Genomic DNA, 8783 nt, shown 5'->3' with positions numbered 1-8783 from the left:
AAAATGGACTGATACAAAGTGGAAAAGTGTTCTGTGGTCTGATGAGTCAGTTTTCCAAATTGTGTTTGGAAATTGTGGACGTCGTGTCCTCCGGTCCAAAGAAGAACAGAACCACCCAGACTGTTATGCACGCAAAGTGCAAAAGCCAGCATCTGTGATGGTATGGGGGTGCATGAGTGGCCAAGGAATGGGTAACCTGCACATCTGTGAAGGCACCATTAATGCAGAAAAGTACATTCAGGTTTTGGAACAAAGTATGTTGCCATCCAAACAGAATCTTTACCATGGGCGCCCTTGCTTCTTCCAGCAGGATAATGCCAAGCCACACACTGCACGTCTCACGACAGCGTGGCTTCGTAGTAAGAGGGTGCGGGTGCTTGACTGGCCTGCCTGCAGTCCTGACCTGTCTCCCATTGAAAATGTGTGGCGCATTATAAAGCGCAGAATAAGACAAAGGAGACCCCGGACTGTTGAACAGCTGAAGCTGTACATAAAGCAAGAATGGGAAAGGATTCCACTATCAACGATTCAACAACTAGTCTCCTCACTTCCTAAACGTTTATTGAGTGTTATTAAAAGGAAAGGTGATGTAACACAATGGTGAAGAAGCCCCTTTCCCAACTACTTTGGCACTTGTTGCAATTATAAAATTCTAAGTTTATCATTATTTGCTCATGGAAATAAAGTTTATGAGTTTGAACATGGATAATCTTGTCTTTGTGGTGTATTCATTTAAATATGGGTTAGAAAAGGTTTGCAAGTCATTCTATTCTAATTTTACTGACATTTTAAACTTTTTCCCAACTTCAATGGAATTGACTTTTGTAATTCAGTGAACGCAAGGTAACCGACATTTAGTAGACGAAAGTACATCATACTTTTGAACCTCAGCCAATTGCTCACCTTAATAATAATTGTAGTTCCCCCTGTTAAGAGATAAACCTTACAAACAATTCAGCACCTATTCACTCAAAGCAAGCCTATGTAGAATAAAAACAAAGATAATTTGTGTAAACAAGTTCAATTTATTGACCAAATAACACAATTACTTCAGCATCATTTTTAGTTCTTGCCGTGAATTTTGTGTTGCTTATTAGTAATTTTCTGACTTCATCTCTTCTAAAAATAAATGTTTGATCGAGGATAACATTTTCTACTGTCACTGTTCACGGATCCCACCTGGGTTGTGGGGGTTGGGATTGAGGATTGTATGTCACTTAAAGCAATGAAGGTGAAGTCAATCAGAAGAGGTCATTATAATTACCTATATGGGGCGGCAGTGGCTCAGGAGGTAGAGCGCTCGTCTTGGGATCAAGAGATCGCAGTTCGAATCCCTATGTGTTAGATGTTGAAGTGTCCTTGGGTAAGACACTGAACCCCTAATACCCCCAATAAGCAAGTTAGCGCCTTACATGGCTGCAAGGCCGCTATTGGGAAATGTGGAGCACATTGTAAAGCGCTTTGGGAAGTCATTGACTTGAAAAGCGCTATATAAATGCAGATCATTTAATTTCACTTCATTTTAGAATTGTCGGTGTAACACATCATGTTGTAACGACAGTTAAAATAAAAAATGTTCATAACGCATTTTTTCAAGAAAAGTAATTGCGTTCCAGGAAAATTTTCGCTACGTGGTACTCCCACCACTGCTGTGGATTATTACTGCAACCCAAGTGTTGACAGACAAACATTGATCCAAGCCCTACTGTGATGATACCGTCCATTAAAATATCGTAGGAAATTGCAAACTAGTATAACTTGTGGCTTTGAGGCGGCAATCGGCGGCGTCATGGTCCCCCGCCATGCCGCCGCCAGCTCGCACACCTGCTCCCTCTCAACTTTATTGAGTTAGAAACAAGTGAAGCACGCTAGCTTCCTGGGTCACAGTCAGAACCACTTTAGTCAACTTGTACCAGTCCATGAGAGCATCTGGACTAGATCCTGGGATGCGGCCGCTAATGAATAGGCATTTGTAATCAAGGGAACTTCAAATATGCACATTTTGTTTATTGGAGGTGAATTTAATGATGATGAATTCAGTAGCAGCTGCTTGTGCATATCCTCCAAATAAAATCATGCAATCTGCCCTTCTCTTCAATATAAACCAATCATCTTGTAGGACTGATAGTTGACAGTTGGCAGCTGTCAGTACCACAATGCAATTTTCTCCCATGTGGTTGAATAATGCAATTTTCTTTTCTGAATGAAGACGCAAATTAAAACAAGCAGGAAATGGGAACATTTATTTCATATGTATCATTTGTGAAATCAATGGACTGTTGGGTCCATTTGGAATTTGTTAGGAAATTATGCTGCTTAAAGTAAAAAGCAGGGGTTGGGAAAGTATGGCTTGCGAGATAAAAACACCTCATTCTATGAGTACATCTGGCTCAGAGATAAATAAGAAGCAAACTTAAATTGTTATAACGTGCCAATCGGGTATATGCAAAACCAAAAGCCTGACACGAGAGGATGGTTCAGTCCAAAATAGATAGGGCAAAGACCCAACTACAGTTTACAGTCACGGTGTTACACCAAAGACCCCATTTTGGCTGTACGTCTATGGAATCCTGTATATGAAGGCTTGCTAAACAATGTTTATTCTCTGTTGCGACACTTTATGATGAAAAACTTACAGAACAAACTGTAAACACCTGAAAACACTAGCCAAGCAGCCAGTGTCTCCCCCAGTCTCCAATGTGCAGAAGGTGAATTCATTTGTATCTTTCTATTTTGCGACATTTTTACAAAATAACTTGCCTCCACTGTCATGATTACTGATGCAAAGCACCTGAGCCTGCTCCTTTGGCGCCAACTGCCTCTGACACTGATTGGCTACCTGTCACTTTTTATACGCCTGTCATCCTATTACTGGTTGTCAGTCCGTCTGCGAACCTCAGCTTACACTAGGCAAGCTTTTCGACCCTGACTCTCTCCTGTTCTGATTCCCGTCCGTGCTCCGACCCCTTTTCTGATCTCGACTATGATTTCGCTCTCCCGTCCCGGCTGCTGATATGTTTTTTCCCACCACGGAAATACCACTTTTGCGTCTGAGCAACCTGCTCCCCGCAACCAGCGATCTACGAATCGTGTGTACTATCCTTTCCCTTCTTCCCAATAAAACTAAGAGAAACGCACGCAAGTGGGTCCTGTCTCTGTTCTGGAACTGACATCCAAATTGTTTTTACACTGTTATTCTTAAAAATGCTCAACGCATGATTTTATATAATACCAACAGAACCTTAAAATCACATCTTAAGCCAACAGGGAGCAGATGCAGGTTAGCTAAAGTCGGGGTAATGTGATCAAACTTTCTTGTCTTAGTTAAAAGTCCCGCTGCAGCATTTTGTACCAGTTGAAGGCTCTTGATTTTGTACTTCGGGAGACCGGAGAGTAGTGCATTACAGTAATCGAGACAGGAAGTAACAAAACGCGTGAATCACAATCTCCGCATCTGACTAAAACAGCATAGGACGAATTTTAGCAATGTTGCGAAGATGGAAGAAAGCTGTTAAGTAATATTCTTCACGTGTGTTTGAAAGGACAGATCGGGTCAAATATGACACCTAATTTTTTAACCAAGTCACTTTGGGTAATATTACATTTGTCAATGTTCAGATCAGTTTTTGAGAACAAGTCACGGCATTTAGATGGACCAATAATTAACATTTTGGTCTTTTCAGAATCAAGGGGCAAGAAGTTGAGTGACATCCACTCTTTTATCTCAGTGAGGCAGGCCTCCAAATTTCCACAGTTTAGTGTGGCAGTTTTCTCCATCGGAAGATATAGTTGAGTGTCACCTGCGTAGCAATGGAAACTGATATTATACTTGCGAATGATATCACCTAATGGAAACATGTAAATGCTGAAAAGAAGGGGGCCAAGTACTGAACCCTGCGGAACACCACAGGTAACAGTAAAGGGCTTAGATGTCATTTCGCCATATTTAACACAGTGCATATGTATAATGTTACAATCCACTAACAAAATTATTATAATTCAATTTAAAATGGAAATACAGCATCAATAGTATCGATCCAATCAAAGTATATGCTCAGTATTGATATTATTGATATTTGGATCCATCTCACTACCCTTACTTTGTGCTTTAGATTCCACGCTTTTCCAAACCAGAAAGCATTAGAATAACAACATACAAGATTATGCTTTTCTTCTATGTCAGAGACCAAACATGAGGCATAAAATGGCATCCCAGTCGACATGTCGGGATTTATTGGCTTCATATTTATGTTTTCCCCAGTGACCTTAGTGTGGCCAGGAAGCCTTGGCGAGAACTGCTCCCATGCATACTAATTATCATCCGTGAAAGTCACTTGTGGCGAAGAGAAGCGTGGAGGGAACACAGACGAGACTGCTAGACGCCATTTTAGCTGCGGGTGATCAACAAAGCGTGGGTCAAATTCATTTACCTGATAACGGTTTAATCTCTTCATCGCTTTGATGGGCGCTGAGTAGCGGGAATGACATGCGAACAGGAGCTGCACTCGCCAAAAACGCTGAAGGTCCTGCACATTTTGAATCGGTAGTTGAAAACTAAGTGGATCTTATGCCAAATTACAGCAGCATGTTTAGGAATCAATCAAATGTGAAGTGTAAAATGGAACTGGAAGCTGAATTAAAACTGGAAAGAAGCCATGGATTCCTAAGTGTTTAGTGACACACATTGCAGAAAAAAAAAAAAACAACAACTGAAAAACACCGTCGGCCATTTCTGTACATCTGTATCATTCCTGAGAATCAAACGCAGGTCATCAGCCATTATGTATTTTGATCAAACATTATCTGACACTGTTTTTCGCTGGTTTTCATGGACTTTTGGAAACCAAGGTCCAAATATCCTTCTCCTCTCTATCATCGAGACAGGGTTAGAAGAGCTATACAACAATCATTTTAATCCAAATGGTTTCCAAATGGATTACAGTAGGGTTAAAAAAAATGTAAATATGTGGAATACAGTAATCGCTTGCTACACCTGGCTTCAGTTATTGCTCGTTCACTGTTTGAGGATTTCAAATGTATTTAAAACAGTCTTTATTGTTCTGAGGCAGGTGAACCACAATACAGACGCTCCCCTACTTATGAGCGTTTGTATGATGAATTTGTTCATAAGTTGCTTCAGTGCTATATTTTGTATGGAATATATGTTTAAAGTTTATATAAGCATGTTTAAGGTTAATATAAGTATGTTTAAGGCTTGTGTGAGTAACCTGTATTGGTTTGTACTGAGAAATAAACATTTAATAAAATAATATGCTCTATAAAGATAAATAAAATGAGGTTTAACTTCCTTTTGGAAGATGGGGTTCAAGAGTTAGGCTACTTCCTCCTCCGTGGTAAAAAGTGGACTAAAAAATAATCCAACAATTTTCTCAACCGCATCAAGCTTCCTTATTCCACTTTGATATCAAATGAAACTGCTCGCCTCTTTTTTACACTTTACACCAACCATATTGAATCCATGCACGAGATATTCCCCAATAAAAATGTCTGAGCGTGATGTAGGCACAGTATAGAATGTTTACATGTGAACTAGGAAGGGGAAGAGGATTTCTCCTTCTTCAATGGGCATAAACCCTTCTACTCCTCTGGATTATTGGATCACTCACTTGTCTTTGTATTTACTCCTGCTGGTTTCCATTCTCAGAAAGTATGACACCTCTTTTCATTGTTACGCTGATGACAATTCAGATAGGTGTGCGGTTGCATAAGAAAGATGCACCTTCCATTAACACCCAATTTCCTGTCTTGATGATATGGCCTGGATGGCCCTAAACTATACTGAAAAGAAAACTGAGGTCATCCTTTGCAGGGGACTATAGATCATGAGTTTATTACTTCTCGGTTCAATTGCTGTAATGTATTGCTCTTTGGTCTCACGATATCTAGGCAACAAGACTTTTTACTAGGACAAGTAAGCTTGATTACATCTCTCCGATTTAAGCTAACAAGCAGCGGCCCCTTGTCTGTTTAACGTATGACTTTAAGGTTCTGTTACTGACCTACAAAAGTTTGGATGGACTTGCCTCTTCTTATCTCTCCGATTTAATTTTGCTCCTATGTTTCTGTTCAGAGCCTCTGCTTGGAAAATGTTTGTGTAATTGTGATTCCAAGAGCCTAGAAGAAATCTCCAGGTTTAAAAGCCATCTACATTCGGGCCACAGTGCTCTAGAATAAAATATGCAACCCACATGGTAGTGTTTAAATCTAAAATTAAGAAAAACTTATTTTACTTAGCTCAGGATCGATGCCGACCTCATACTTTTATTTTCCTTTGCTTTATGCTTCCAAGTCTGGTGGCGGAGTGAGGAAGAAGGACAAACCGGAATGAGTAGGCGGACCAGCACCTGGACATGTAGCATTTCATCATCTGCATTGACTAGTTGGCTGAAATGAGAAACATTGTTATTGCTGTCCTGGACTTCTTGGACAATTTTACATATTATATATTCTATTATGTAGATAGGTAGATGGGTTTGAAGTATGTGTTCGCATGTGGCAGCAGGTGGTGGTTTGAATTAGAATATACTGTAAGGAAGAGGGTGAGTGAAGGGTGCAAGGCAATGTGTGTGCGGATTGTTCAAATGTAGAGGTCTGCGAATGGATGCAAAGAAAGGATTGTATGAAAAATTGGTGAGAGTTATTGGGAGTAATAGGTTCAATGTCTTAGAAATGAGATGTTTGTGTGTAATGTGTGGAGTGACACAACTGGATAGGTTAAGAAATGAGGAAGCAAGGACTGGTGTGGCGAGAGAGCTTGCTGAGAGGGTTGATAAAAATTTGCTAAGTTGGTTTGGACATATGGAAAGAATCAATGAAGGTCATTTGACTAAAAGAGTATGTAGTGAAGAAGTGTTGGGAACTAGAATGAGAGGAAGGCTCGAATATGGTCAGATGGGTGGGGTGAAAAGTGCTCTGGATGTGAGGTCTTTAATTTAAATGGATGCAAGAGTGTGTGCTAGGAATCTATTTGAATGGCGAATGATTGTTATGAATGACTGATATGATGCAGAGGGGGTAAACCAGTTTTAGGTGTCGGGCCTCTCTGCTGATAAAGGGTTGCATGGCACAGCAACTCAGCATCTCCTGTTGTGCTGTGGAATTCAAGTTCAGTGTCAGGTTGGGAAGAGCAAAAGTGAATGATTGTTTGGTGAATGTGAGTGTGTCACTGACTAAACACCTGCCACGAGGCAGGTATAGCTTCAGTATATAGATAGATACTATCTACCATAAGTATATTTTTGATGTTAACTACGTTTTGGGTATTGTTACCTAATGCAACATCTATTGCAGCCTGGTCATCCTGGAAGGGGGATTAACTCTTGAGCGGCCCCTTCTCAAGGTTTCTTATTTTCCTCATACTGAGGTTTTAAAGTTTTTCCTCGCCCGCATGCGGGTTTCAGATCAGATAAAATGAAAAACACCACAATTGAATTTTACCATAGCTTGACATATTTTCTGGTTAAAATCTATGTTTTAAGATGTAACGATAACGACGGATATATTTTTGATGGAACGAGAACGTCGGAACCTAACACCAAGTTACATAGTAAGATGTTGTCATGTCCAGCATGGTCGCCGTGGCGACCGGCTGGACCCGCCCCCTGGGCACGGGCTGTAGCAGATCGTCTAATTTGCGTGTGTGCTTCAAAGGCGGGTTTTGGGGATTGCCGGTTGCTGGTTCATTGCGTTTTCTGTTCTGCATTAATCTGTTCTGTTTGACTTGGGGAATCCTGTGTTTGCCCGTTCTGAGTAAAAGCCTGTTTTGTGAGTATTCCTAGTCTGAGTTCCTGTTTGCCTGTAAGCCTGTTTTTGTTTTGTTTTGTCCCTTAGTGTTGGACAACTTTTATTTTGCTAAATAAAAGTAACTGGTCGTTACGCAATTGAGTTCATCCTTCCTGCCTCCTGCCTCCGATCTGGTCCGGTCCCGTGACAGATGTCATGTCTTTTTTGGAAGTCCCACCCCTCCTTCGAACCGAATGATAGACATACACAAGTTGACAATCGTCCAAAATGTATTTTACCTAATTGCAAAAAGAGATTAAAATAACCAGACAGATTTACCACTTTTTTTCCATCTCCTGTAGGATGTTAGGTTATAGATGGCAGTTTTAACTCTCTATACGTCCAAGAACTAATGGTGGGTGTTACGGCAAGGACATAACAATTACATTTTTTTCATACAGCTCTAGTAATGTTTAGTGTATTTGTTTTACTGGTGCGTAGCACTTATTGATTTCCTTTACAAACAAATTCTGCCTGTCTTCCTGTGTAAATGGCGAGCTTACTACAAAATATATTTTCAGGATTCGTGAATCCTCAGATACTGAAATAATTCACCTTGCAAGCGTAGGGTTATATCTTCTCTGGATTGCTGTCAGGCAAAACTGGAGAATTATTTGAAGAATAGGGAATGAATTGGAAAGCAAGGCAATGTAAGAGCAATATTTCAGCAATATTACTCAACCTTTTTGGAGGCAAGGCACCGTTTTTTATATTAGAAAATCCGGAGGCACTTCGCTCGGACTTAGAAACAAAATTCCCGGCTATTGTTGTTGTTTTTTTCTCATCATTTGTGCTCACCATGGCTCAGGAGATAATACAGGTAATTTATTTTAGTTAACAATTTTGCTGTGATTTTGGATTTTATTATTTTTCAACTTTTTTTTTTTCAAGTTTGATCTGCGGTCTCCTGACTACTTGAGTCAGCTAGGAGTCGAAAATACACAGGAATGGCCAAAGTCCGATGACGATTTACACAGCAG

This window comes from Urocampus carinirostris, chromosome 3 (assembly GCF_059441175.1).
Source record: "Urocampus carinirostris isolate Australia breed hairy pipefish chromosome 3, RoL_Ucar_1.0, whole genome shotgun sequence".
Classification (NCBI taxonomy): domain Eukaryota; kingdom Metazoa; phylum Chordata; class Actinopteri; order Syngnathiformes; family Syngnathidae; genus Urocampus; species Urocampus carinirostris.
Note: the sequence above shows the minus strand (reverse complement) of the source record.